The sequence below is a fragment of the Pecten maximus genome, chromosome 8 (assembly GCF_902652985.1).
Source record: "Pecten maximus chromosome 8, xPecMax1.1, whole genome shotgun sequence".
NCBI lineage: Eukaryota > Metazoa > Mollusca > Bivalvia > Pectinida > Pectinidae > Pecten > Pecten maximus.
This window is the reverse complement of record NC_047022.1, coordinates 30448537-30470715: the sequence shown is the minus strand read 5'-3', so window position 1 is coordinate 30470715 and position 22179 is coordinate 30448537. Positions and strand designations below refer to the sequence as shown.

General features: G+C 36.4%; 1 protein-coding gene across 1 annotated transcript in view; it reads right to left on the bottom strand.

Moving 5' to 3' along the window:
- The window catches only part of LOC117333170, a 75051-nt gene that overhangs the window by 23180 nt on the left and 29692 nt on the right, over window positions 1-22179 (bottom strand).

Sequence of the window (22179 nt, the reverse complement as noted above, 5' to 3'; positions counted from 1 at the left end):
TAAATAATCCACCAGTACAGCAGTATAATTAAAGTCTGATAACACACCTACTTATCTATTTACAAGCGGATTACTCACATGATGATAAAACCTATTAGCTCCAGACACTGCTAGTCAATGAACATGCTGTTGTAAAAATGCCCAGAAATAATGTGACTGTTTCAAACCATACCTTGTGTTAATTCATTCACTATTGACATTGAAGTTGTCCATATTGAATTGAACCTTGTCCCATACCTTGTAACCGAGTCTTTATCACATTACAACACACATGTGTATCTAGAAAATATCTAAGGACAGCTTGAAGTGGTACTATCAGATTTATATGTGAGTCATAACGGATCATCACAAAACAGACCACAAACCACAAATTTATCTATATTTTAACCAGGATCTTCTAGAGGTGCTGTTGATAGAAGGACCAAGGCAAAAAATTGAGGCCAAAAAGGATGCCTATAACAACAGGCGGAGGAACAATGGATGCCAGTCAAAGGACAGAAAGACAATGGATGCCAGACACTTATGGAAAGACAATGGATGGGGGGGGACAATGGATGCCAGACACTTATGGAAAGACAATCGATGCCAAAAAACAGACAGATGAACAATGGATGCCTGACAACGGATCGAGGGACAATTGATGCCTGACAATGAATGGAAGGACAATGGATGTCTGAAAATGGGCAATAGACAACTGACAAACAGCGATTTGAACACCCCTTGACCATCTTATAATGGTGACTAAAAACTGTAAATTCAACTCAACATAGTGATGTAACACTATATGGAATTCTTCTTTTCAAAGACAAATTACGTATGGTGGCAAAGTGGTAACACACTTTCACATTGGCAATTCCCCGGGTCCGATGTGAAAAGGAATGTACCCTCTTGCACACTTCAATCTGGGCCAACAAATGTGATTGATATATCAGTGGATATAAATTGTTTCGTGATTGTTGTTAAATAAAGTTTACATTTTAAACACAAATAAATCGCAACATCAGCCGACTGTACATGTAGCAGTACTAACTGATGAGAAAGTTATTACAAATTAGTTACTATCCAATAAAGGCAATACAAAAAATCCATGAATCTATACTGTATGGATTGAATATGCATGGTAGTGTTTGTAGTAATCCAGAGCCTATAATGTACTGTTTAAGAGGACGAGAACACAAAGAGTCTATGCTTACCTAGTTTGTCTCTCCAACATTGAAAAAATATATGCTAGCTATTGAAAAAAAATCCCAAACTTTCCAAATAAATACAATCTATCTATATTCTCAGAAAACCCACACATCTTCCCCAGTTATATATACATCACAACCATGCTGGGTCATCATGACGTCATCAGACAGAAAATCTTGTCACATTATATCAACATGAAATCCACATAATAACTGAAGCTTCCTTGTTCGTCACAATTCTGCTACCTGTGTGGTTTTCTTGGCCAATGTTGTTTTACTGAAAGCCTAACATCCTGTTTGAAAGACAATCACAATAAACCCAATAGATATGTAAGTGTATGCCCAGAGGTGCAGACCTCAAAAGTTCAGGACTGGTCACCACTGGATTATAACACTGACATGTCTACAAAAATCACTGGCCCATGCACTGACTGTAAGCCCAGTCATGCATGTACTGTTTAACATATCTTTACTTGCATCACTGATCTAAGTAAAAAAAAAAAAAAAAAAGTCTTTTGCACTGGTTTATTATAATTGATATATCCATTGAAATGCAGGTCAATGAACAGAACAGCCTCTGTGAAAAGAGATGATCACTTTTATTATACAAAAAAGATTATCTCATTTCAGTTCTGACATTTTACACATAATTTCTATCATCCTTTTACCTATTTCCTACAGATTCTCAAATGATTCTCAAATGATACTTAGCATCAGGCTGCGACACTCCCAGTTAACCTCCCTACAGTAGTGGTCCTCACATAACAACCATCTTGTGCTCCAAGTGTTCCTCCCTATCACTCCCTCACCCACAAAACAAAAGACCTTAACAGTGACCCCAGTCTCCTCCCAGTAAACCATTTCACATGATAATCCCACAGTAGCCCCCCCCCCCCCCCCCCCCCCCCAAACCAACCCCTGCTGACAAGTGACAAATAAGTTTCTCTCCCCAACAGGCCCCCACCACACTCACCACAAAAGAAGCTCTGATCACATTCAGGACCAGTCCAGATTCCTGTAGCTGTGTTACCAGTAGGTGTTTATGTAACAATGACCGTTGTATACATAAAGCATAAACTGATCCTGAGACAGATTGAGTCAGTGTATTTCATAATAACTACAGCCCGATCAGAGTCACATGAGTACAACAGGTACTTACTGGGCGAGAATACTCACAAACTATAATAGGATCATTATGGAGATTTCTCAGTTTATCCAACGTATGACTTGAGCTGTGTCTCCGACTTGAGCCGTGTCTCCGAGTATTGGGAAAGAAGATGTGCGAGAGTTGTGGGAATAACAAGGTCTAGACAGATAAATGTGTGACACCGCCCCACAGGTACAGCACACAGTCACATGTTGACTTATCTCCCCATGTTCCACATAGCTGGTATATATATACCTATACCTGCTAGGTACATAGCACACACATGTGGTAAATGTAGCAGATCTCTGTCCCATGCTTCTCAAATGTATCTTGTATAATCATGATCTGCTACATATCTGTACTCTACATAATAACACAGAAATGCAGTAAGTGATAGGGTTTTACATTGTATATTCTAAAGCTTATATTACAGTTAAGTAAGTGATACCTTTATATTTCAGAGTATATATATATGAAGAGGCTTTATATCCAATGAGACACCTGTTAGTGCCCTATTTAACTGCTTACTGTTCCTAGCGACTGTACAGGTGACCCTAAGTGATCTGTAAGCATAAGGTGAGATCTGGTCAATGTGTAATCAGTATTTAGAACCTTTATTATAGGCAGAGAAGTGACCAATAAGTAATGGTCATTATAAAGAATCCTAGACTAAGCTGAGAGGTGACCAATAAGTAATAAGGGTCATTATAAAGAATCCTAGACTAAGCCGAGAGGTGACCAGTAAGTAAGGGTCAGTGTTAAGAATCCTAGACTAAGCTGAGAGGTGACCAATAAGTAAGGGACAGTATAAAGAATCCTAGACTGAGCTGAGAGGTGACCAGTAAGTAAGGGACGTACAGTATAAAGAATCCTAGACTAAGCTGAGAGGTGACCAGTAAGTAAGGGACGTACAGTATAAAGAATCCTAGACTAAGCTGAGAGGTGACCAGTAAGTAAGAGACAGTATAAAGAATCCTAGACTGAGCTGAGAGGTGACCACTAAGTAAGGGACGTACAGTATAAAGAATCCTAGACTAAGCTGAGAGGTGACCAGTAAGTAAGGGACGTACAGTATAAAGAATCGTAGACTAAGCTGAGAGGTGACCAGTAAGTAAGGGTCAGTGTTTAGAACTCTATAGATCTAGACTTATCTGAGATGTGACCAGTAAGTAAGGGTCAGTACTTAGAACCTTCACCCTAATCGTTATGTCCACCAAAGTATTGTCCTCACTACTCAACCTTAGAAGAACTCTCGGTCAATAGCAATATACTGACAGGAGATTGTACCTTGTGGTAATATTTTGTTTGTTGAAAGCTGTAAACCCATCCGCATTTAGGACACAGGTATAGATGTCACCCTAGAACTGTATCGAACCTCTCTGTCACCCTAGAACTGTATCATCACGACCTGGGAGGTAGTGGAGAACCTCTGTGTCACCCTAGAACTGTATCATCATGTCCTGGGAGGTAGTGGAGAACCTCTGTGTCACCCTAGAACTGTATCATCACGACCTGGGAGGTAGTGGAGAACCTCTGTGTCACCCTAGAACTGTATCATCACGACCTGGGAGGTAGTGGAGAACCTCTGTGTCACCCTAAAACTGTATCATCATGACCTGGGAGGTAGTGGAGAACCTCTATCATTATTGTTATTTCCTATACAACCATACACATTCATAAAACATATCATTATTGTCATTTCTTATACAACCATACACATTCATAAAACATATCATTATTGTCATTTCCTATACAACCATACACATTCATAAAACATATCATTATGGTCATTTCCTATACAACCATACACATTCATAAAACATATTATTGTCATTTCCTATACAACCTTACACATTAATAAAATCTATCATTATTGTCATTTCCTATACAACCATACATATTCATAAAACATATTATTGTCATTTCCTATACAACCATACACATTCATAAAACATATAATTGTTGTCATTTCCTATACAACCATACATGTCATTTTCCATGTAACTGCACACACACATTGATAAACTTGGTCCTTACTGGTAAGTAAAATACGCCTCCTTCTTACAAAACACTTGACACCAGTGAGGGAACAATCCTGAAGGACTTGTTCTCAAAGTACTAGACTTATTGGTTATTTATGGCAACACTTGATGTAATTGTGGATAAACAGAATACATTTACACCCTGAAGCTTGTCAGACAGCTACATAACAGAACACTACAAGAGAAACAACTTTGATAAATACATGCAGTATTAATATCAATCTCTCCACCAGCTAAAGTGGTTATCATAACACAGAACCATGCAATAGAATCCTATCATACTGAGTTACTGAATTAAACAATGATTGAATAATATAGTATCAATTATAAGCAGAGTCCTGCATGAAAAGTATAGACAATTATTTCGACACATTCAGCATGGATCCATCCTTAATGACCTTGGCTGTTGATAGGATATTAAACAACACAAAACAAAACCCAGACCAGCACATACTGTATTACTTTTTCATTCAACATATATAATCTGCCAATTGTAATTGATTTTCATTGGGTATCATAAGTAAGTGCATGTACTCTCTGTTCCATGTAGTCATGCTATTGTACAACATATTATTTTGACATTCCAGGATAGGGTATTTGCGGTCTGGTTCAGCATAACCCATTAACCTGTCATTGTCTGTTGAGTATAACCCATTAACCTGTCATTATCTGTTGAGTATAATCCATTAACCTGTCATTGTCTGTTGAGTACAACCCATTAACCTGTCATTGTCTGTTGAGTATAACCCATTAACCTGGCATTGTCTGTTGAATATAACCCATTAACCTGTCATTGTCTGTTGAACATAACCCATTAACCTGTCATTGTCTGTTGAATATAACCCATTAACCTGTCATTGTCTGTTGAGTATAACCCATTAACCTGTCATTGTCTGTTGAATATAACCCATTAACCTGGCATTGTCTGTTGAGTACAACCCATTAACCTGTCATTGTCTGTTGAGTACAACCCATTAACCTGTCATTGTCTGTTGAGTATAACCCATTAACCTGTCATTGTCTGCTGAGTATAACCCATTAACCTGGCATTGTCTGTTGAGTATAAACCCATTAACCTGTCATTGTCTTTTGAGTATAACCCATTAACATGTCATTGTCTGTTGAGTACAACCCATTAACCTGTCATTGTCTGTTTAGTATAACCCATTAACCTGGCATTGTCTGTTCAGTATAACCCATTAACCTGGCATTGTCTGTTGAGTATATATTGTTGTCTGGTCAGTATAACTCACAGCCTATTGTTGTCTGATCAGTATAACTCACAGCCTATTGTTGTCTGGTCAGTATAACTCACAGCCTATTGTTGTCTGGTCAGTATAACACACAGCCTATTGTTGTCTTTTCAGTATAACTTGAAGCATATTGTTGTCATGGTCAGTATAACTTGAAGCCTATTGTTGTCTTTTCAGTATAACTTGTAGCATATTGTTGTCATTTCAGTATAACTCGAAGCCTATTGTTGTCTGTTCAGTATAATACATGTACATGTCATTGTCTGAACAGGCTGTTATTTTGTTGACTCAATACATTATTGCATGGGAGGCTTAACAATACACAGGCCTGACACCTCCATCTGGACCAGCTCCCCTTGGCTATCCCACAAACTCCATTATCTACAATGACATGTGACCCTGATCTCCATCCTGGATTTCATTAGCAGTGATTGGTATTTAATTGGTTTAACTGACAATCCTATGATAAAAGAACAACTGCTTAGTGTGATACCAACAGGGATATGTATAGACTATTGATTTATTCTCATATACTGTCATCACAACACAAGTCTCCTGATACAGACAAGACTTCATACATCAACTATTACAAGCCAAGGAAACAGACACTCTTTAAGATCAACATAAGACATATCAAAATATTGCCCATTTTAAATAGTTTTTTTCAGAACCATAGTTATGTGTCACACATATTTCTGACATTTTCATATTGATAATGTACATTAAATAAAATGCTTTTCAATGCTGGTCCAAATATACATGTATATTTCAAGACATGAAAATTTAAGTTTGGTTGAACAAACTATTGGCTGAAATTTACAACTCTACCAATAGTTTCCCTCCATAAGTCTATATATATACCACTTTCTATAAGTCTGCATCATGTGTACACTTTTAAACTGCCCTCTAGACTTTAAGTCTAGACTGTCCTCTATATTCTAGACTGCCCTCTACAAGTCTAGATTGTCCTCTATATTCTAGACTGCCCTCTACAAGTCCTGATTGTCCTCTATATTCTAGACTGCCCTCTACAAGTCCTGATTGTCCTCTATATTCTAGACTGCCCTCTACAAGTCTTGATTGTCCTCCATATTCTAGACTCCCCTCTACAAGTCTAGATTGTCCTCTATAGTCTAGACTGCCCTCTACAAGTCTAGATTGTCCTCTATATTCTAGACTGCCCTCTACAAGTCTAGATTGTCCTCTATAGTCTAGACTGCCCTCTACAAGTCTAGATTGTCCTCTATAATCTAGACTGCCCTCTACAAGTCTAGATTGTCCTCTATATTCTAGACTGCCCTCTTCAAGTCCTGATTGTCCCCTATAGTCTAGACTGCCCTCTACAAGTCTAGATTGTCCTCTATAGTCTAGACTGCCCTCTACAAGTCTGGAGTGTCCTCTATAAGTCTAGATTGTCCTCTATAGTCTAGATTGCCCCCATAAGTGTACTTTTATGTCTTTTGTGCAGTTAACACTTGATTGCATAGAATATTATTTGTTCTTTTTCTCCTTCATTAATTTCAGAAATATACTAACAAGTGCCCGTCTGGCTGTGTGAATGACAGTATTTACAACAAAAGTGTCAGTACTACACAGTTTTACTGTATCTATATGTTGTAGTGTGTATACAGCTAATCAGATAATGTACACTCACCTACTCTACAAACATGTATACACTGGTATACAGGTTTACATGCACACTAGGAACCATACAAGATTGCATGTCTGTACACACTAACCAAGCTTATAATGTCGGTTCAATCTCTTTACTTAGTCATATAGATTTGAATCATTGACTGCCTATAACATCTGACCACACTATCACAGATGTACAAACACACACAAATCTCAAAAGTATGTATTTCAGCTCTTAGACACGGGCCTGTGCACATTAAATAGTGAGTGTACCTATAGTATTTTCTACAAGGTTGACCTCACACGACAACCTTCAATGACCTTGAAACAAGCCACAAAATCATGTATGTACAGTCACACAAAATATATGTGTCCCGCTGATATAAAGTACAAATCACCAACCATGCAAAACAGACTGGTCCAGGGAATTTTGAGCATCCATCATCAATGTGGCATGCTGGGAGATGAAGGAAAACCTACAGATGACAACATGTTACAATAAAACCTGCCTATAACACTAGCAGAGTCTGTGTGGTGGAAATGTGTCAATAAATTCTGTCACTGGGGAAACTGCCCAGATCAATGAATCAATGCTAAAAATGCAGCTATTTCCCTCACCATCATATGACTGCTGAAGGTGTTAAACTAACAAGAAGCCCAAAGTTTTAACAGCGACCTGTCTGACTTCAAAGAATTGAAACACACCTGTGATTTGTGATGATGTATACGACACAAAAAACAACACTTGTCAGCTGATATGTTGGGGTTTTCAGATTACAGAGAATGCAACACTATGTGGCCAGCCGAAAACCTTGCCTACTGAACCTAGCTATTCCTTTTCATAGAAACTTATATATTCAACTTTACAGAGAAAACAACACCTTGTCAGTTATCACCCATAATAATTACTGCCTCAGGCTATGTCTCACACTAACATGCAACATGTTTCCTGCCATCAGCTGCTCTGTTGAATTTGAATAACTGATATTCCAATACAAATCTCATTTGACCTTATATGGTCACTAAATTATGAACTGGAAATAGGTACAACTGTGTATAATCAAGTGTATACATGTCCCTTAGGTATCTTAAATGGCACCAGGATGAAATTAGACCGATCTATCCACAGGAAAAGGAGCAAACGAGGAACATTTAATGCATAGTTGGTCATGCTAATGATGGAACTAGATGTGCAGCTATACACAAAAACTGATAATACTATTGGTCTTCCCCACATTCGAAACAATCGGTATCCTTTGAAGGAAATTGGTGTTTGAACAGCAAAGAAGAATTGTTCTTTTGTAGGGCCTATCTCCCTATTCACCGTCTGTTGAGTGATCAGATCAAATTAAGTGTTCTTCTGATGTACAACCTCTAATGGAACATGGTTTTATCAATTACCAAGCCTGGTTACAGTCGAGAAGATTTATAGCCTTCCCTAAACATGTATTTTATTCCCAATAAAGTTTATCCTTATTATTGTGTACATATAAATAAAGCCATGTCATGGTTCCTGTTGCCTGCAGGGCATCAACCATATTTGTTACATTGAGTTCATTAGAGGTTTAACAAGAGGCTTTATTGGCCTGCATTATTACTCGCCTAGTAATACAATAATTACTTAATACACATTTCATAACTTGACTTTCAAAGCTTGTCGAAATCAAGCTTTTAAATTTATACTCACTTTGAAAGCTTGCATTAAAAAACATTACTCCAAACTAAAACTATATAATAAAATATTACTTCTCTAAAAAAATAGACCTTGACTGAAGTCTAATATTTAACCATTTGGATTATAACGAGACAATTAAGAACACAGTAACCTTGATATTGATTCAATGACATCAGATATGACTGTATAGTCTGTTCTGGCTTATCAAGCTGTATAACATGAATGCATAGCCCTCTTCAGTGATTTATTGCTTTCAAATTATTTCTTGGGTACAAATTTTTGTGGTTAGCATATGTAACAATAATCTAACAATAATACATATAACAATATTCATAATGTATTCATACTCATGGATTTGTGGCAATGAAAACAAAAAAGTTTATACATAATAAGAATTTCATGTTATAAGGTAACACATTTTGAATTAATTGATCTTTAATATGGTCAAGAATATTTTGCTGGTGTTTTGGGTTTCATTCCTGGAACCTACTAGCCAAGCATTAAAAACAGAAATGTTTGAAAATTGATGGTTGACAAATACAGTGCCACACCATGAGCTCATTAAGCCAATCCATTCCAAAAAAGGGGATAAACACGCATTACTGAATATATAGCATATGATTTCATTTAACCTGCATTAAATCTGCTCCTCAATTTAAAACCCCAACTCTACTCTCCCCAAATAATATCCCTCACCAGGTTCTGTGCGATACAATATGAATACAAATGTTTCTCTATAAGGTTTAAAATAACAGCTTTGATATGACCTACTAGCTCCTACACCTCTGTCCTAGTTTTTATTTTCTCTCTTCTGGGGTACTAAACGAAGTTGCTTATTGACAAATACGCATCTTTTCTATCATAGGTTTTGTCATTGATGAAGATTTCAGGCATTTCTCTTATTTATTTAGTCTGAGATAGCACCGATTGGCCCGCATGGCTATTATTACTGAGGCAATGTGAAAATGATGTGGGCCCCGTCATTACAGAGGCAAGGTTGAATTATTGCTGGGCCCATCATTACAGAGGCATCATTGAATTACTGTAAAAATACTTAATTTGACGCACTTAAATTTTAGTGCCAACCAAAAATCAAAACAGATTAGCAGAATGATGAATTAATAGTGCATCATCAATGATTGCCATAGAAACCAATGTAGAGAAGCTACAATTAGAGCAGTCATAATATAGTAGAATGCTTCCAGTGCAAAAATCTTTGAACCAATGTTAGAGTTATCTCCCTTAAATATATATCCCTTGAATAATATTTTGATACAGCCCCAGTGCAGTGTGTCATATTCCTAAATGGTTACATTTTCATATAAATACACTAGAAGTGACAATGTAATTAGGAAATGTTTAGCTCATCTCATGCTACCCTTTCATACTATGTGTATACACTTGCTGAGGAATAAAACATTGCAATGACCTTAATCAGAGTTTCAAAAACACTTGAACCTGTGGTGGTCAAGGTGCATTAATGAAATATTTCTCTGCAGCAGTTTTGTTTAGTTTTCACCACCTCAGAACCTTTTCTTATCAGCAAATATGGAGTTTGCCTGGAGAGTAAAAAAAATTAGGGCACTTGCCCAGGGCAAGAAGAGCCGAGACATCCATTTGCCCAAATTCATCTTCTACTTGCTCCATAACTTTAACGTCTGTCCAATACACATCTATGTATAAATATATGTGATACACATGCAGTACACCAGAAGAAAATATACATAAAACAGCCGTAACAAATTGTTTATTAAATATTTCATCTTTTATTTCATATTAACCAAAATATTTACAATCCATTTAAAAAAAAATTAAACATTGAATTGCAGTAATGTTTTAAATCATTTTCTGTTTCTTCTAATTTTTTTGGTTAATTTCCTGAATTCCAGGTCTGGATTCCTTACCGATTATTATTCACAAAAATTGTAACCCTACGACGTATAGTATACCCTGATAAATAAAGATTGTTTTACAGATAAACCCTTCTTTCCTTTGTTGAATAAGAACATTGAATCAAGTATCACAGTAAGTAAACCTTTTCTATCCTTATTTCATACTTCTGTTGCAGTTTCTAATATTTTCATCAGATCAAAAGTATAAAAAAAAAACTTCTGTGAAGTGAAGGCCTTAGAGCCTCACTATAGACCTACTTTTCTGTCTCAAAAATTTGATTTACTTCACAAATATATGGATTTTCACACCTGCCCAGGAATATGCCTAATTATTTGGAGAAGAGTACCAGAAGACTTAATATAACCACAGATGTGTAAGAGAGATTCTACTTTCTATTCATCAAACTATATATGCGCACACATCGTGAACGGAAGTGGGTAAGCCATTTAGTTCTTTGGACAGAATCAATATGCTGCTTGGCTCTCGCCTGGAGCGGCTTAAAAAGTTTCACAAATCAATTTCGCATGAATGACAAATTTACAGACCTTATACAAGTAAGGTAGATCACTTGCACATGAACCTGCATCTTATAAATATTTCAAATGGTCTAGCCTTGTTAATTATTAGATATTACACATGGCCTGGCTTTTTTTTACAGGTAAGATTAAAGATACAGTGTTTGTAGATATTTCACATAATCTTACCTTAATTCAACGGTAACATGAAGATGACTGTACCAGTTATATTTTGGGTAATTTGGCGTCAAGCATGAAAGTGCCAAAGTTAACGTAAAAACCATAACATAATCAGCAACAAAATGCTGAATATTTCAGAGTACCATTTTCTGACTTAGAAATGGGTTATGTGGCTTTATTTCTAAGGAAACAATGGAGGATTTCTTATCTGCATGTTAATTTGCACAAAATGTTTGATTTTTGACCTTCTTCAATAAAGATATGGTTAGGATGTGTGTAAATATTTCACATTGGCCTTGTTTAACTGATCAGATGAGAATATGTATAAATCTTTCACAAGACCTGGCCTTGCTGTACAGGAAAGGAGATGAGGATGTATGCAGATATTTCACATGGTCTGGCCTTGCTGTACAGGTAAGAAGATGATGAGGTGTATATATATTTTACTTGGTCTGACCTTGCTAAACAAGTAGGAAGATGAGGATGTGTATAGATATTTCACATGACCTGGATTTTGTTGTACAGGTAAGAATTAAGTGAGGATTTATGTAGATATATCATATGGCCTGGCCTTGCTGTATAAAGGTAAGGAGATGAGGATGTGTGTAGTAATTTCACATGGCCTGGCCTTGTTGTACAGGTAAGAAGGTGAGGATGTGTGTCTTGAGTGAGGTGCAGTATTGATTTCTAGGTAACATGTGTAAGCTTGTTCATATCCAACAGCTATACTTCAATTAAAGATAAGCTAGAACAAATCCTAATCATCATCTGACTTAACACATTAAACAAGTCTCATTCAGTACAAGATTATACACCAATAGTTAATCATACTTTCTCATACTATTTCATTCACTTTTAGAATCAGACATTGTCAGCTACTCTAACTTGATTTATTATCCTGTGTATATCCCACAACAGCAAAATGATTTCAATTAAAAAGAGATTTGCAGGATAACCAAATCTCCTTTTTTTAATCTATAGATACAATAGCTAGTACATGGCTAGACTGTTTATCACAGGTAAGATGTTAGTAACACCTGTCATCAGTCTTATTGGGTAAAATCACAATGCTTACACATCATCATACTACAAATACAGGTGTGTACAGACATACCTTGGTATGTATGGAGGGGGATGAAGAACTGTGGTGGTAGGCCTGCACGCAAGGTCCACATGGTCTAACCCGGGTCCACACAATGTCCCGTTGTCACGTGACTGGGTAGCCCCTAGTTGTCCGACAGTAGCCCCAACATGACACTTACCACACTAAGAGATAGGAAGGAGACAGCTGTGTACAAAGTACATGTATGTATACTGTATCTACCTCAGTACACATTACAATGATCCAATGTACCGTAAATATCCTACACAAAAATCAAACCTCTGTCACATATACCCATGTACGGTATTTAGAATCCTCACATGGTTACAAATCATGTCCAGGGTTTTTTTTCTCTCTAATATCCTGTCACAAAAATGAAACATTCATGATCACAGCCACTCATTGCTTCAAGGAGGAATCATGAATTTGACAATATTTTATCCTGGAGCATTACACAGAACACATAAACCTCATGCTTTGTGGACGAGAATCTGTAAAATAAACAGATTTTACTGATATCCAAACAGCAAACATATACTGCATGGTGACACATATTCTCGTTTGACATTTCCAATAGATAACATGTCGGAGAGTCACTAAAGGGTCAGAGATCAAAGGTCATGACCAGCTGTGACAGGGTCAGCAGCCAAACAATTAAATCCAATAAGTAAAATGCCTCAACAAATCTACTGGGTGGTTCCAATCAAACTACTAGTATAGTTCTCAAACTAACTTTTCTGTCTTCTACAAAAGTACTCCGGTCAAACGACAACACTGACATTGCAGGAATCGCAATGAATACCATTAGACAATGCCACAATTTCCAATGCCCGCTACCACCACACACTGATATCATTTAGATGTTTTTAACATTATGTAGAAAACATTTGACCAAATACCATGCAAGTAATTGCCAAGAGAATGCTCAATCCTGGACTTGCACTTAAGCTCAAAGGAATATCATTCCTCTATTTTCAAGTGTAAATTTCAAAAACTTCAAAAGTTTTTATTTTTTAAACATTAATTAGTGCATGCTAGTAAAGAGGTTTGAAAATTTTATAACCACTCATAATTATTGATAAATGGAATAAATTGATTTCCACATTTGGCATGTATACACTACTTTTAACTTTTTCTGATATGTTTTGCAGCCATTTGGTGCAATTAATTATCATTGAAGTTAATGACCACATGGAAAATAAGTTGAAAGGAAAATATAATATCCTGAACTCAGTGCTCTCTGAGGGATAACACTCCAAACAAACCATGTGAAAACTGCTGAAGATCAGGCTACAGCTGTTCAAACTCGGGTCACCTACACATGCCATCATATTACTTCATACCTTACATTGGAGGATCAAGCATGAACCTCAATACAATGCTTAGCACTGGTGTAGTATTTAGCATGACATTCCATTCATTGTTTAGCACCAGTATTTAGCATGACATCCATACAATGTAATTGTTTAGCATCAGTATTTAACATGACTACCATACAATTGTTTAGCACCAGTATTTAGCATAGCTTCCATACAATGTAATTGTTTAGCACCAGTATTTAGCATAGCTTCCATACAATGTAATTGTTTAGCACCAGTATTTAGCACGACTACCATACAATGTAATTGTTTAGCACCAGTATTTAGCATGACTATCATACAATGTAATTGTTTAGCACCAGTATTTAGCATGACTACCATACAATGCTATTGTTTAGCACCAGTACTTAGCATGACTACCATACAATGTAATTGTTTAGCACCAGTACTTAGCATGACTACCATACAATGTAATTGTTTAGCACCAGTATTTAGCATGACTACCATACAATGTAATTGTTTAGCACCAGTATTTAGCATGACTACCATACAATGTAATTGTTTAGCACCAGTATTTAGCATGACTACCATACAATGTAATTGTTTAGCACCAGTATTTAGCATGACTACCATACAATGTAATTGTTTAGCACCAGTACTTAGCATGACTACCATACAATGTAATTGTTTAGCACCAGTATTTAGCATGACTACCATACAATGTAATTGTTTAGCATCAGTACTTAGCATGACTACCATACAATGTAATTGTTTAGCACCAGTATTTAGCATGACTACCATACAATGTAATTGTTTAGCACCAGTATTTAGCATGACTACCATACAATGTAATTGTTTAGCACCAGTACTTAGCGTAACTCCCATACAATGTTATTGTTTAGCACCAGTATTTAGCATAGCTCTCATACAATAATTTGCATCAGTAAAGCATTGAGCATGGCCTAGCTTCAATATAATATCTAGCAGTATAATCAATGCATTTAGCATCAATTTATACAAAATCCATTGGTTCATACTGACTTTGATTCTTCAAATTGGAAGACTTTTCTTCAACTTGCTGTCATTATATTCAAGGGCATTTCTAAGGCTTTCTGTCGGTGCAGCGATTGATTTTTGGTGAAATTTTTATACTATTTAACATAATACAAAGTTAAATTTTCTTATTTTCAATCCCATTAACTATATTGTAGTAATACTACAATATAGTTAATGGGATTGAAAATAAGAAATTGTAAATACATTGCCTGTAACATAGCACATAATTGTAACATCTTTAAGATTTGTTTTTGTGAATATTTAAGAAAAACATGCTTATCTTCTGTATTTCATTTTAACTCCAAAGACATAAATTCAAGGATTTTTCAAGATATCTGTGCCACATTTTAAGACTTTAAAGGTATATGGCACTGAATTCCAAGTCTTTTTTAGGCAAAGGCTGAAATTTAGGAACTTTTCATATGTATGAACCATGAAAAGTCATGAACACATTATCTTTCACATATGACCATTGGGAACTTTAGTGTAAAGAATGATGGTCCTAACTTGTTACCAATCATCCTTCAAAGTTTGATTCTACAAGACCTGTCAAGTTAGAAATTTGCCAGTTTGATTTATGTGATGGAAAACAGCATTTAGCAAACATCGCCCCTATGACCATGTCTATGTAAATTTTCCTTGCAAAATTCCACAGACTACATAAAGTTTATGTCCATCTGCCAGCTGTGAGCTACTTGTCTGACTTAGGTTATACCCAACATCAGCCACTAGTAGGTTTAAACTTAGGGTGTCAAAGGAGACATAAACATTGTAGATGCCAATTGAGGCACTAGAAAATCATCTAGACATTAATGTTTGTTGTACAGATCAATGGAATGTGTAGCAGCAAGGCTTGATCCACCCAGAGAGGACCATGCCTAACCACTTCACATAAGGAGCACATGTAATATTTCTTACATACAGATTAGGACTATCCCATCTTAAACTGTTCATGAAGGATACACCTAAATACTTCCTACTTAATACTAGTAGGATGTTGTAAGGACAGCCCTAAACTCAACACAGAATTTTTCTCCACTTGTACGGTAATAAGTGAGTAGGTATTCATTTCCAGTCCTGGACCAGTGACCAGGCCTGATGATGAATGAACAGTTGGCATTATCACAACACAAACACATCCAACCTCTGACGTTTAATAAATGCCACAACTTGTGTTAATGTCACAAAACCCAAAACAGCCATAAAGTCCATCATTTCACATTTGAGTCAGGTTCATATTACTTCGATGACAGATTTGTCATAGTTTCTATAATTATAAACAACAAGAAGCCCAGAGGACCTGCATTCCTCACCGGGATATGAAGCAGTCATCTTCAATATTTTCAGCAAATATAAGAAACACTTCCCTATATGACTACCTTTCAGTAAAAAGGAGGACAACAACTTTCCTGTATATAATATAACATGAGTTTTCCTCAGATATGGCACACCTTGAGTCCTCTTGGCAAAACAATTGCTCGATCTCCATCATCTTCAGTGAGAAAATATAAAAATCCCTTCATACATGTAAAGAGAAGAATTTTACATATTTACCAATATATCTTCCATTTATGACCTGATTTCCATAAAAATTGTCCCTTTGAACTTAAGAGTAGCAACTGATGTGCAAGGATAAGACATCTTGTTTGTGGCATTGCAATCATTTTAATTATATAAGCTGCAGCAGACTTTTCTATTATTATGAGTCGTCATCAGTTGACAATGGGGGCATGTGATGTCACTTGATCTGTTCCCATTACATTTCTGTGGTAAAGATAGAGCATCTCATACCTCCAGCAGTGCTATTGATTTGCTTCAAAACTAACATGCAAATCGACCTAGATTACACACTACTGCAAATTACTGCCAACATCTACAAACCATTCCTCAACTGAGATTCTGATTGTCTGCATTGATTCTATATAAATCAATGCCTAATGTAATATTGAACAGAAACTTATAACAAAACCAGCTTTTATTTGAGGAGTGAACATCACCAATACCACTATGTACCTCCACCAATATTTGTATGTATATGTGAACAACTGTTGGTTACATGACAATAGACAAGATAAACCTCATGTGTGAACTTAACACATTGATAAGACATGGAGACTGCTGTATCTAGTTGTAAAGTTGTTCAGCTTAACATGACTGAAATGTTGCATCGCCAATTGACCCTTTCCTCACTCATTCAAATTTCACAGTCGCTACCCGTGTCAGAAATGGCTGCCAGATTGGTCCTCTGCACATGGCACTTTTCAAGAACATGGCTGTCACTGCCCACTTCGATAATTCTATATATTGTTATGTCACCATATAATTGCTGTAATCTATCATATAGAATGAGCTGAAACTTGTTTACAGAATATCAACATGGATTTCCGAGCTTTAGACAATTCTAATAAATAATATGCTTTACACATGGAATGAATTAGGCTATTTTTAATACATAAAATTTGTTAAATACATAATTTATTTTTTCAATTCCTAACATATTACGACTATGCCTAACCAGTAAAATATGTTTCATGACCTCTTGGGACATGCTAAAGGAAAGATTTGATAAGTGTGTAAAGCACAGATTGAGAATTCCACCTGAATTTTTAACGAAGGATATCAGTATGAAACAAGTCACTTCAATTATGCATAACACATTTAGCAAGCGAGTGCACTGGCAACTTGTATTTTGATGACGTGCTTATCAAACTCAAACACCAAACAGTCAGGTGATGGTTCCTGGAAGCTTAAAGTCAATGGCAAAACTTGTGGACATGTTCTGGAAACCTTCTATTTCCTTAATTTTAGTACTTCATTCAAAGTCAAAAGTCAAGTAGAGGTTGTGGGAACTACTACCAATAACAATCAAAGGTCTTCAAATATATTTATCAAGTTGTGTGAATGGCTGACAGACAGAAGTATATAATAACAGTTAACATGTCTTGTGTACAGGTAAACATGTCTTGTGTACAGGTAAACAAGTCTTGCGTACAGGTAAACGTGTCTTGTGTACAGGTAAACATGTCTTGTGTACAGGTAAACATGTCTTGCGTACAGGTAAACATGTCTTGTGTACAGGTAAACATGTCTTGTTTACAGGTCAACATGTCTTGTGTACAGGTCAACAAGTCTTGTGTACAGGTCAACATGTCTTGTGTACATGTCAACATGTCTTGCGTACAGGTAAACAGAGCACTTGTACAGGAATGAGGTTAAAAGAACACAGACAGTGTAGCTTGGTTATTGATTTCAGTTCCCTGGGATGCCAAGACTACACCAATCTGCAGTATGTGTATAGCTATATAGCCAACAAAGCAGTATTTTCAGCAGCTAGAAATATGTTGAGATAAAAGAAGATCAGACATAACAGGAATAAAGAAACCCATTTCCTATAACAAAACTGGAGCAAAGGTGGTCCTTGTATACCCCAAAGATTGGCTTAATACTGCAGGGGAGAAACTATGCCTGTATAGGACTCTCAAGACTATAGCAACCATAATTAAAGCTTATCCAATCATCCCCCATTAATGCATTTTTTTCTGCAGATGTCTCAATTGTTGGCAAACCAAGTAACAGCACCAGTTTTGTTGTTATTTCTCACCTGAACTCGGGAGATGAAGGCTCTTAACATTCTTTTAACATCTTTTTTTTTTACAAGGTCATACAATCACTAGAAGACTGTTCAAGGACTTTGGAAGGATATCTAGTTATTCATGTATTATATATTATGCAGTTCGTACCACCATCTTTTTACATTTGATATGATGGAAATATCCCATGTGTGAAGTGAAAACATTACCTAAGGCACTGTTAAATTAAAACGTATAGGAGAGTGTAGCAGTACAAAACTTCAACACTGGTAAGATTTTCATATGTCGTAATTTACAAGTCATTTAACACTTCAGTGGAATTATTTTGACTTTTGGAAATTCTTGATGCAGGAAGATTGACCCAGACGATAAAACGTCAAATATTTCTAGTTTTAATCTAGCTATACACTATATAATACAAATACACATATTCATCTGACATATTAACTCTACCTGATTTAAGAATGTCAGCATTCGAGTGCCAGGGTGCTTCATAATTTACCAGCAAAAAAACCTTAAGCAAATGTTTAGTGCTTGATTTCATACTCAATTTTATTGGATTTAAAAACAGTGTTGTTTGGGATGAGACCATTCCAGCAAGAGGCCCAGAGGGCCTGTATCGCTTACCGGGCTGGATTTGACCAAACATCAAAATAAATTTCATGTTCAAATTCAATTTGTTAATATCTATATTTGTTGATGTCGATCAATGGTATGGCTATGGGTTGGGGATCTCAACAGTTTCAAAAATATAACCAAGAAACTAAGACCCTTAACCCTTTGCCACATGCAGGTTATAACACTTCAGCACTCTGTGCCAATAGTGCAAAGATACATTGTTGCAATGCAACATTATTGCGCTGACTGAAATATACATACACCATCTCAATGGCAGTTTTTGAGAAATTAAGTTTTGTTTTGATTAATTTTTCTAAACCTAATTTTGAAAGTGAAATAGTTGTTTTAGACATTTTTAGTAAGTTACAATTATGTTCAGAATTTCTTAAATTTTAATTCTGTGCTATTTTCTTTATAAAACCAACAACACATAACCATGAAATCAGCTGTATACAAACAGAACAGAAAAAATTTCAAAATATTTTGACAATGTAATTTATAATTCATTGAATTCCTGTACATGAAATGATTCAACATTAACTCCCAAATGAAACAAACTGAATTTTCAAAGTTTTCACAAGAATATTTCAACAGTTCAGGCTTAAGCCTAGAATATTTTATATCCGATGTCGCGACGAAGGAATGTGTATCCGACCATTTTGGGTCAAATCTACCTTCGTTTTTCAAATGCCAGCGAGCGTAGTTATTAGTGTGTCGAGCTATGGTGGAAAACTGATTCTGATTGAAGAAAAGGTAGAAATAATCAATGGGACTTGCAGTATCAACATCAAAAGTTTCTGGAAGTACTGGCCCCGTTTCCCTAACAAAATCATTTACTGTGATCGGCGAAAAATCTCGGTCAACATTACCTAATGGTGGCGGTACAACTAGTCGCCGTTTGTCCTCATTTTCGGACTCGTTATCTGTTGACAGTTCATTTAGAACATCGTTAAGATCAATATCTGACTAAATGTATTCAGGTCCAAAGCCATCGAACTCTAAATTATCATCATCGTCGTCAAAAATGTCGCGCAAAATCGTAGCCACAGCCGCCATCACGCCTCGTTGTTGTCACACTTTTCTACACTCATGACTCACACTTTCTAGGTTAATTTATTCAAAAACTTTCGTATGAATGACGTGTACAAATCTGATTGGTCGATGCATTGATATCTTCTTAAAATAGTATCAGGGATTTCCAAATAGGTGTCGCTCTCAATCACGGGATTTTCCATGTCTAAGTTTACCAAACCGGCATGGCGTCGAGAGGCGCTTACATTGAGATAACGTAGAGGCGTCGAGAAGCGCTTACATGGAGATAATGCAGAGGCGTCGAGAAGCGCTTACATGTGGCAAGGGGTAAAGGCGTCCAGAGGCGCTTACATGTGGCAAAGGGTTAAGGAGTGGGGAAAGACCCCAAGGCCTATTTTTACATCATGACTTTGTTAAATATCTCGATCTTTATGCCCTACAATACTATATATGGTTATAAGGTGGGGACCTCAACAATTTCAATGATATATCAAAGATTAAATCATGTCCTAAGGGTGGAGAAAGACCCAGGGGCCTTTATTTACAGCATGATTGTGTTTATCTCTTGGTGCCTTACTTAGCAATGCTACATACAGTTATGGGGTGGGGATCTCAACGGTTTCAAATTATAACCAAAAAAATAAGTCTCTAGGGGAAGGGAAAGATCTCAGGGCCTACATTTTTAACAGGATTGTGTTTATCTCTTGATGCCATGCAATGCTATATATGGTTTTGGGGATCTCAAGTGCTTAAACAAGTAGTGATTTAAAGGATTTACCTCAATATCCACTATTGGGCCCCGCCCCTCTGGCCCCCAGGGAGCCACACCCTCCATTTACACAACATTAGATCTCCTCTGCCCAATACAATTCATGAAAATTCATTCAGATCTCCTCTGCCCAATACAATTCATGAAAATTCATTCAGACGTTCTGGTCAGGAGTAGTAGCGAATTAAAGGACTAACCTCTATTTCCCCTATTGGACCCCGCCCTCGAGCTGCGCCATGACATAGGATATTGTGATGAGGAACACACACAAATGTGAAAGCCCTATCTCATACAACAAAAGGAGTATTGCAATAGCTTTATCAGAAAGTTTCAAATTTGCAGGAATTTTTTAGCATCATTCTATCAAAGTGCACTATTAACAAGATATTTCAAATAATTTGGGGGTGGGGGGTGGTTATCACTATGGGGTTTTTATCTGGTACATTGTATCAGAGCATTTGCCAGTTGTAATTTAGATACCACTTCATGTGTGCTGAACATAGTATAATCACCACCAGATATTTAACATCATAATATTGATCACAGAGTTTATATAATGTGTAATTGGTTTAGAAGATTGGATATAATGGTTATCTTGGTAATGATATGTGTTGGCCTTTTTATGAAATTAAAAGACTCCATTACTGTTGTGGTATAGTCAGTAAATGTTCACTATTTGACATTTATAGAAAACTCAAGCTGATATTATTTTGGCTGAATAGATTGAATGTCCTTTGCAGCATTTGACATTCAATATCTAAACATTTGTTTTCCCAACACCATATTTTTTTAAAAATTGAAAATATGAAACTGCTGGACAGATTTTCATTGTTAGAAAGGCAGTAATGATGATCTATAGGTTAGATCAACCCACAGGAGTACAGCACATGTAGATTCATGTAGTAAAGGACTCAGTCTGTTCTATTTAGGCCTGTAGTACTCAGCAGCGAGACTCACTCCCGGGGACAGCTGGTTCCAATCTGTGATGGCATGTATAGGATGGTAGTATTGTTGGATAGAGATGTGAGGCACACAATATCATCCTGTACAACCTTCAAATGTTTCCGAAAAAACATTCTATGGTTGAAGCCTATTGTCTCTGACTGGTCATCACCTTATTTAATCTCTCTACCACTTCATTATAAACATCTATTGTAGTCAGCCTA